At 28.1% G+C, this 8,607-nt stretch overlaps 1 non-coding gene across 1 annotated transcript; it reads left to right on the top strand.

Moving 5' to 3' along the window:
* The first annotated feature begins 8,100 nt into the window (after positions 1–8,100).
* On the top strand, positions 8,101–8,173 carry Trnap-ggg. Its single transcript has one exon. It is a non-coding gene; the product is annotated as a tRNA-Pro (tRNA).
* The last annotated feature ends 434 nt before the right edge of the window (positions 8,174–8,607 follow it).

Here is an 8,607-nt window from a genome sequence, read left to right as displayed (position 1 = left end):
ATTAAATTCCAAATTATTAATAGTTCCATTTTTGCACTGGTACTAACGTTATATATGAGAAACACAGTTTCGTTCGTTGCTTATACATTAATAACAGTTTAGTTAGTGTATAACTGCAAGTTCGTTGAATATTGTGTATTTATGTATAGCGTTGGTCCAGGGTAAGAATGGGATTGTTCGATAATTTGGACTAAAAGTTGTTCTTAGGTAGCTCAGATGGACAGAGCATTCGCCCGAAAATAAAGCGAGTGAAGACCATTTTTTTTTCTTTTATAGAATTTCATCTCTAACTAATAATTTCTGAGTCTTAAAAATTGCAAACACCTCTCAATCCTACAACCACATTATATGATATTAAAAATTATTAAACTAGAACATTTATGTTTGCTAGATATCCATATATACAAATAAATATATTTTTAATTATTATTATATTCTTTGTATTCTATTATTTACATTTTTACTATTCATCATTTTCTATTTCCATGTATAAAAATAATAATTGACCACATCGATCATGGGTCAATGAAATAATTAGTCATAACGGAAGACGTAAATTTCTCGAAAAAAAGAAAATCAAATTTCTACGATATCCGTAAACAGAAATCTCAGGAAGAACGGTTACTCTTATTAGATGCTTTCATGTTTATTACGATGATTCTTCTAAAGAATCAAATAAGCTGTCGTCTCGTTCTAAGAGTTAACGACGTTCAATAAATCGTGGATAGGCCCTTCCACACCTCTTTTAGAATCGATCGTTTTCAAAGCGAGAAAGATTTAGAGATGGATTTAGAAAGAGAAAACTTTTGGTTACGTTTTTTAAAAAGGCGTGAGCCAGGAAGAAAGGGAAGGTGTGGGTGAAAGAAATAACTTTGTTGAAGAAAAGATTAAATACAGGTTCGAAAAGCAGAAACGAATTATTGCCGACTCCAATCATCCTTCTCCTTTCCCCCCCTCCTCCTCCTCTTCCTGCCCCTTCTCATCCTACTTTTACCTTTTTTTATTTCTTTTCATTCTTTTTCTTTTTAACCTGTTTCTCCGTTGCTACGTGAGGAAGCTGTGCGAGGAGGAAAGGCGGTCTCTTTCATGTTTTTTTTTATTTGACTTTTTTTTTCTACCTAAGTTGGGAAAATGGTTGAAATCCTTTCGGTATTTAGCTCACCCTTTTTCTCATCTTTGTCATTCTTTTCTGTTAGAAAGTTCGGTTTTCTTTTTCTCGGCTGTTTTTTCTTCTTTTATTTTTCTTCTTAAATGGCTTTATTAACTTTTTGAGTATAAAAGAAATTTCCTCACTTCGGTTATAATCAAATGTGGGTGTTCCAACGTGTAGCCGAACATGAACGTACAAAAAACATACAGGGTGGTAAATAAACGCAATATAAGTTTTGCACTTTAAATTCATCCTTTTGCAATTCAAATTCACCCCTTTTGCAAGTCAAAATAGCCCGTTTTGCAAGTCAAATTGCAAAGCAAATGGATGAATTTGAAGTGCAAAAGGATGAATTTGTAGTGCAAAGGGATGAATTTAATTTGAAAAAAGAAACATGAATTTGGAATGCAAAACCTGTATATTATTTTTTTGTTGCATTTCACCGATTATTTTGTTACTATTTGCATGAGATATTTTTTGTGATATTCAAGGCACAACGAAGTATGATGAAACAGTTCGCTGTTTTTGTGATAACGTTTGTGTTTTATTTGTTTTTTTGTTGTTGTATATGTAAAATATGAATACAAAATCGTATAAAAATAAAAGAGGTTTGAGAATAAGAAGCATTGGATATATATAACTGTAAATTCTTGATTAGATTCTTATTCACAATCAGATGAAAATCATTTATTAGTATTTAGTATTAGTTTTATGAGGAAAATTCAAAACTCCCAAAAAAATTGTTTAGCAATTAGTATCCCAAGAGAAAAATAATTATCATCATACTTAAAAAGTAAAATGTTTCGAAACCCCCAAAGTATGTATTGTGACCTATTTTCAAAAAATATCTGACAATGAAATTACGAATAATATAATTAGGTGCAAAAGTGTTCAAAAAATAAAATGCTTCAAATTAAACATATACATCTACATTTAATACTAAAGGCAAACTATTTTATGGAATTTTATATTGAAATTCTTATGCACATAAATGCAAACATTGTAAGTTGTTGTTACATCATAGTAACAATAAGTATTTATTATAATCAAATTTTTGTAACTAATTAATTCATTGTTAATTTGTACCTAAAGATTGATATTAGTGATTTAACGTTAACAGAAAGAATAAAATTCGGTAGACGGATTCAAGTAAAAGAAAAAAACAAACCCATAATTCAATTTCATAAAAATAAACCTTGCATTATGTTATTTAGAAAGAAACATTTTTCACATTTCGATAAAGTTTCATAATCATTTTAAATTTCCGGATTCGGTATTACATTCTTTTGTGAGAATGAATTCGTTCGTGAGAATCATTAGAAATGCAATGTGAATAAATTTACAATAGAATGCATTCAGATAGATAGAAATAAGAATAAACAAGGAAACTTAAGATCTTCAATGGATTTCACATATTTTTAAAACTCATAGAAGAATGTTCTCGCCGTCTCTTATTTTGCAATCGAACGAGTAGTTCAGTTCTGTTCCCGCGTGAAACGATGCATATCTATATGAGATGAACGAAGTGTATACCACCAGATCTTAAAAATTTTGTGTAAATGTTTGGCAAACTCTTGGAAAGATTTTGCAATCATACTTGTTCATCGATGTTTTGTAATGTTCTTTGTCTAAAAGCGAATAACACAATGTGTTCTATAATAATATTAATACATGTTATTGCGCGTTTGTTTCTCTTGCATCATTTTTACGAAATTTGTGCATATCGTAGTATTTCTAAGAATTTTTTTTATTCTTTTTTTGTGATCGTTTATGGTGGTTTCTAAATCAATGATATTTAACAACTTGTATGTAATATATTAACGTTTTTGATATTGTATTATATCATAATTTATAATACAAATTTGTAATACAATATATTATCATAACGCGATGCAATAAAAATCATGCATTAATGTATAATACAATAAAATTATAATTAATTAATTTTTTTTGAGAATATAATTTATAAATTAAAATACAAAAAAAAATGGTGTAAATTGTTTATGGTTGTTTTAACATTCATGATCTTCAGCAAGGACTACATAGCAAATTATAATGTTACGTTTAATTATAAATCCTAATAAGGAATTACAATATAATGTAATAATATAACAGATTAAACTAAAAATTATTTATTAAATAGCATAATACGATAGTACGCCAATTAATATTTATTGATATCAATTTTTTTCATAAATATCTCAAATAAATTCGAAATTTTCTTAAACGATTTTTCTACTAGATTAAATTATTCTACAAATTTTATTAATTATCTTATTAATATATTAATTTGTGTAACACCCGTGAATATTGTAAACTGTATTACAACAATATTTATCCAACCACCAAAACATTTGTTTACATATTTTGCAGTAAAACAATGAAACAAAAACAAACAAGTTCAGCCTGATAAGATTGTAAATAAAAACAAACTTATAATTCTAATACAGAAGTAAAAAAAAGTACTAAGAGGTAGATATAAAAGGAACGTAAGAATAGAAAAATTAACAAAAATTGCATGGTACATAATTGAACGAATACAATTTTTGTATTTCTTATATCAATATATATTTGCATTATATCAAATTTGCACTATATCAATTCTATTTTTTATATGAATATATAATTGCACGGTACATAATTCAACAAACAGAATTTTTTTATTTTTTATATCAATACATATTTAAATATCTTTACATTTATTATTCCAATAATATAGTAAATATTTCAAAATTCCCCAAATGTTTTAGACGCTAGGCGGCGCTGATGTGCCGTGCATGGTTCCTATACTAGATTATTATCGTAAAGAAGCGTGATACGAAACGCCTAAGAATGTCGACGTTAGCACGTTACCAACCATTCTATCTCTCTCTCTCTCTCTCTTTCTCTAGGAGCTATTAACAATTATAATTATGCGCACGGAATTATGGTCGAAAGGCCGCGCGAATGCGAAGAAAGTCAGCGCTAACGTGGAGGAGAACGATTCCACGAGCGCAGCTGTGTATTTCATGCAAGAGACGGTACGATATGGGAAGAACTTGTAAAGTGGATAGAGAGAAACGTGAAACTAAGGAAACGAGAGAGTAAGATAAAGGAAGAAAAATAAAAAGAAGAAACAAAAATAGAAAGAGAGAAAGAGAGACAGATAGAGAAAGAGAGAGAGAGAAAGAGACAAGATTCGCGTTGCATCGCCGGTTGCAACCAATTTGCGTACTTCTATAAATACAGGTACCGGTGCAGCGGCGCACCGGTGAGTACAGGAGGAAATCTTCCTAGGCGGTTCAGCATAGCTTGTGTACATCGTACTATACATAATGCATGAGTTCTTCGTCTATATACATATACACTGGGTGTCTTAGATAATCTGTTTCTTCTTGAGGCATGTAAACTTTAACTAAATTTTAGTTAAACACAGCGTTAAAGGGGTAATAAATTTCATGTTTTCGTGAAAATAAGTAAAATATACTTTGTAAAAGCGTATTTGATAAATGATAAACTTTGCGTGTGATTTGTTTTCGTAATACTTAACCTACAATCGGAACAGTTGGTCTTGCCATGTTTGAATAACTATTTTTCTTTTTAAATTAAAGTTATAGATGATAAGATCAATTATTAGATAATGTTAAAAGGCTTCGTACATAAAACACGATGGCTGTTTGAATTTAGGAAGATTTTTACAAATGATTCTTATGAACGTAATACGTTGTAGTACCTTAAAGGGGAATCCTTTTTCATGCTGCACCGAAAAATCCCAGCATACAATCATTAATCACTAAATATCCCTAGATAAAACGCGCTATTTAAATTATATTGATGCATCGATTAGCGCAAAACTTAACAGATAATATTCCTGAAATCTTAATGATTTGTAATAGATCTTTTCAGATGTTTTAAATAACAATAAGTTAGTGAAATCCAATTTAATTAAGTTTGTTATTTTTAATTTTAATTTGCTATTTATTTGTTTTTTAGAGTATATAAAGTCTAACTAAATTTCAGTTCAATAGAATTATTTATTCAAGATGACAAATATAATATATTTTGTTCGCTTAAAACTGAAAAGAATTATAATTCACAACAAGTCATTGCTTTAAATGGAACATAGATAATTTTTGTTATTGTTTTTATTACTGGATGAAATGTAGATCAGATTTGTGTTGGAACTGGTTTGTTATCTTGAATGTTTTGCGAGGTATTGAAGTGTGAAGATTTACGCTTACTATTAGAGATTTTACACGAGAGTACTGCGAGCTTGTGTCAATGTTATCAAAATAAACGAATAATGAAAAGAAAGTGGCGTGTTTGTTCAGGTATGTTTAACCTTGTGATCTGACAACAGGTAGTAAGAATACTAATGGTTATAATACTGTATTGATAATAGTGAATGATATGTTTAAAGTATGGGTTTCATACTTCAGTATTTTGCAAACTATCAATGATGGTTAACTTGTTCCAACAGAGGTGTCATTTATATTTTATTCTGTAATGAAAAGATAAGAAAGAGGTATGCATGTTCTGTTAAAATAATAGTTTATTTATCTCCTTAAAGGTATAATTTGTTATCCCATGACGATATTTATCTAAAGTTTTGTTAAATTTAATATTTCGAATATTTGCCATAAGAAAAAATATTATTTTATTTTTATACTGTATTTAAGGTGGTTCAGATAAAATGTTATTAGACGATTATTTAGAAATAAAACTTCTTGATTTTATTTTTGCAGGAGTTATGAAATGGAAGTATTTAATAACAAATTTAGAATGGATGACTAATGGATTTCACTAACTAATTTTTTCAATGATATTGTTATTTAAAACAATCTATTACTACTTTTCAGCATTTCTAAAATATTATCTAATAATTTATTTTATGGTGTATTATTATTCCTAAATTTTTTTAAATCATATGTTATGTTACTTTAAAATAAACAGAAACAATTAAATAAATCGTGATTATGACGCCAGGGTTTTAAGAGATTCGATGTTACCAATTAATTGTTGTATATAAAATTATATTTCTTTAACAAATATTATTTTGCAATAAAATTGATATTAATTTAAAAGTTAGTTATTCCCAAAATAGGTGGCTTGTTTATAAAAATTAAGAAGCTTAACATTAACATCAATTATTTACAATTTACAGTAAAATCGGATATTAATACTTCTGTGACTCACTATATATGTATCATATATTCGAATGATAACTATAAAAACTTCATTAGATTTTCCAGATAGAGTAAATCTTCTCAGGAATTTATCATTCTGTTTCTAGTAAGGAAGAAGACAAGCAACAACGTATACGCATTCATAAAATCAGTTGGTATCTTTCACGAGTATCTATAAATCATTTCCGTAAATTATAGTGAGATAGTCTGGCACTTTCTAACGGGCTTTACGGTAAAGGTACCATGGCATTTTCTAAACGATCGAATCTTCACTTTGGATGTAAAAAATTGTATTCCTGAAAAATCGAATGGCTTAACTTTTTTTTTTTTTTAAAATCATCTTTGCAACGGGTAAAGTGAAAGATAGAAACAGTAAAAGCTATTATAAAGTGCTACCGCTATTATATCGCATATATGTAAATAATAGATAAAAATCGATAGAAATTATAAATTACAGTTGAGTTATTTTACTCAGTCAGATTAAGATAATGACACGTCTATCGTGATTCATGGGAATTTAATATGTCGGATAAATACTAATTAATTGATACTTTGATCAAGTAACGGAAGTAAGGAAGGAGAAAGAGAAGTTAGGGAAATAAATACAGAAAGAGATAGAAGAGATGAACAGATAAAATGAGAAATACAAGTATATAGGGTGTCCGTAAAAAGTCAGAAAAGTAATGAAAATTTGTTAATGTTATTATTACAATTTATAGAGGGGTGTAAGGAAAGCAGTCAAGTATTTTAAAGGATTTTAGTAGTTAGGAAAAGGAGTAAAGAATGTCTAACTTTTACTGGTCCTAAAATCAATCTTATCGATGTAAATGCACTTCTATTATTTATAAATGTAAAATGTCAAATAAGTCTCTTGATACCAAAGAAAATGGTTTAGAAATGTATTTGTTCCAAGAATATTTGAAAGTGTACGTCAATCTATAATCGTTAGATATTTAAACTGCATACAAATGGAGAAACGACATTTGAATAACTATAATTTGTATATATTATGTTTGAGTTTACGAGATGTAATATTTGTTGATATTAGTAATAATTATTTTTTCGAACTAGACATATTACCCAGTAGCCAGATATTTTTTTGCGTAAAATATTTATAATCTAGTAATGATTTGTTAATAGTTAAAAATTATTCTCGCGTAAAATATTAATTTTAATAACATACGGAAAACGAGATATCACGTCATTCGTCCGTAATGTATTAAGATATCGAACAATCATATCATTACTGTAAGATAATAATCGTTTATATAAATCAAAATTTTTAATTTTAGTACTCATATAATTAAGACATTGTATACTCCTTTCGATTCTACAAGTTTCTTAAATATCGAGCTCTTTCTTTATATCATTCTGTATGTATATATCATCAAAAAATAAACAAAATATATATTACAAAGAGATTGCTTCATAAAATATACGAAACGAACTAAGTAACTGGAAAAAGACGTATCGTTGTTTAACTATATAGTAGCTCTTCATGCGGCAATTAGAAAAATGAAAGAAATTTAATATTGATAAATTAAGATCATCGAACTAATATCGATCTCAATCGGTAAGGCAGTATGTTACCTTAGGAATTTATTTATTCATATATAATTATATATATTAAAATAAATTATAGGTATGCGCTACTTGGTTAACTAAAAATTTCGTGTAGTTGTTACTAATTGTTATAAATTGAAAAATACAGTTAGAACCATACGGATTTATTGGATAACTTGATATATTGTATTATATACGATATTATACATTGTTTGTAAATATGTCTTCATAGCTCAGGTGGTAGAGCGCTCGATTGGGAAGCGAAAGGTCCTGGGTTCGAGTCCCAGTCTAGACAATTAAGTTCCAAATTATTAATAGTTCCATTTTAACTGTCGTACTAACGTTATATATGAGAAACACACTTTCGTTCGTTGCTTATACATTAATAACAGTTTAGTTAGTGTATAACTGCAAGTTCGTTGAATATTGTGTATTTATGTATAGCCTTGGTCGGGAGTAAGAATGGGATTGTTCGATAATTTGGACTAAAAGTTGTTCTTAGGTAGCTCAGATGGACAGAGCATTCGCCCAAAAATAAAGCGAGTGAAGACCATTTTTTTTCTTTTATAGAATTTCATCTCTAACTCACAACTTCTGAGTCTAAACAATTGCAAATTTCTCTCCTATATCCTATAACCACATTATATGATATTAAACGGGAACATTTATGTTTTATCTAAAAATTCATATATACAAATAAATATATATTTAATTATTATTATATTTTTA

The sequence above is a fragment of the Polistes fuscatus genome, unplaced genomic scaffold, assembly GCF_010416935.1.
Source record: "Polistes fuscatus isolate 324 unplaced genomic scaffold, CU_Pfus_HIC Scaffold18, whole genome shotgun sequence".
In the NCBI taxonomy this organism is placed as follows: Eukaryota; Metazoa; Arthropoda; class Insecta; order Hymenoptera; family Vespidae; genus Polistes; species Polistes fuscatus.
Note: the sequence above shows the minus strand (reverse complement) of the source record. Positions and strands in the feature narration are given on the sequence as shown.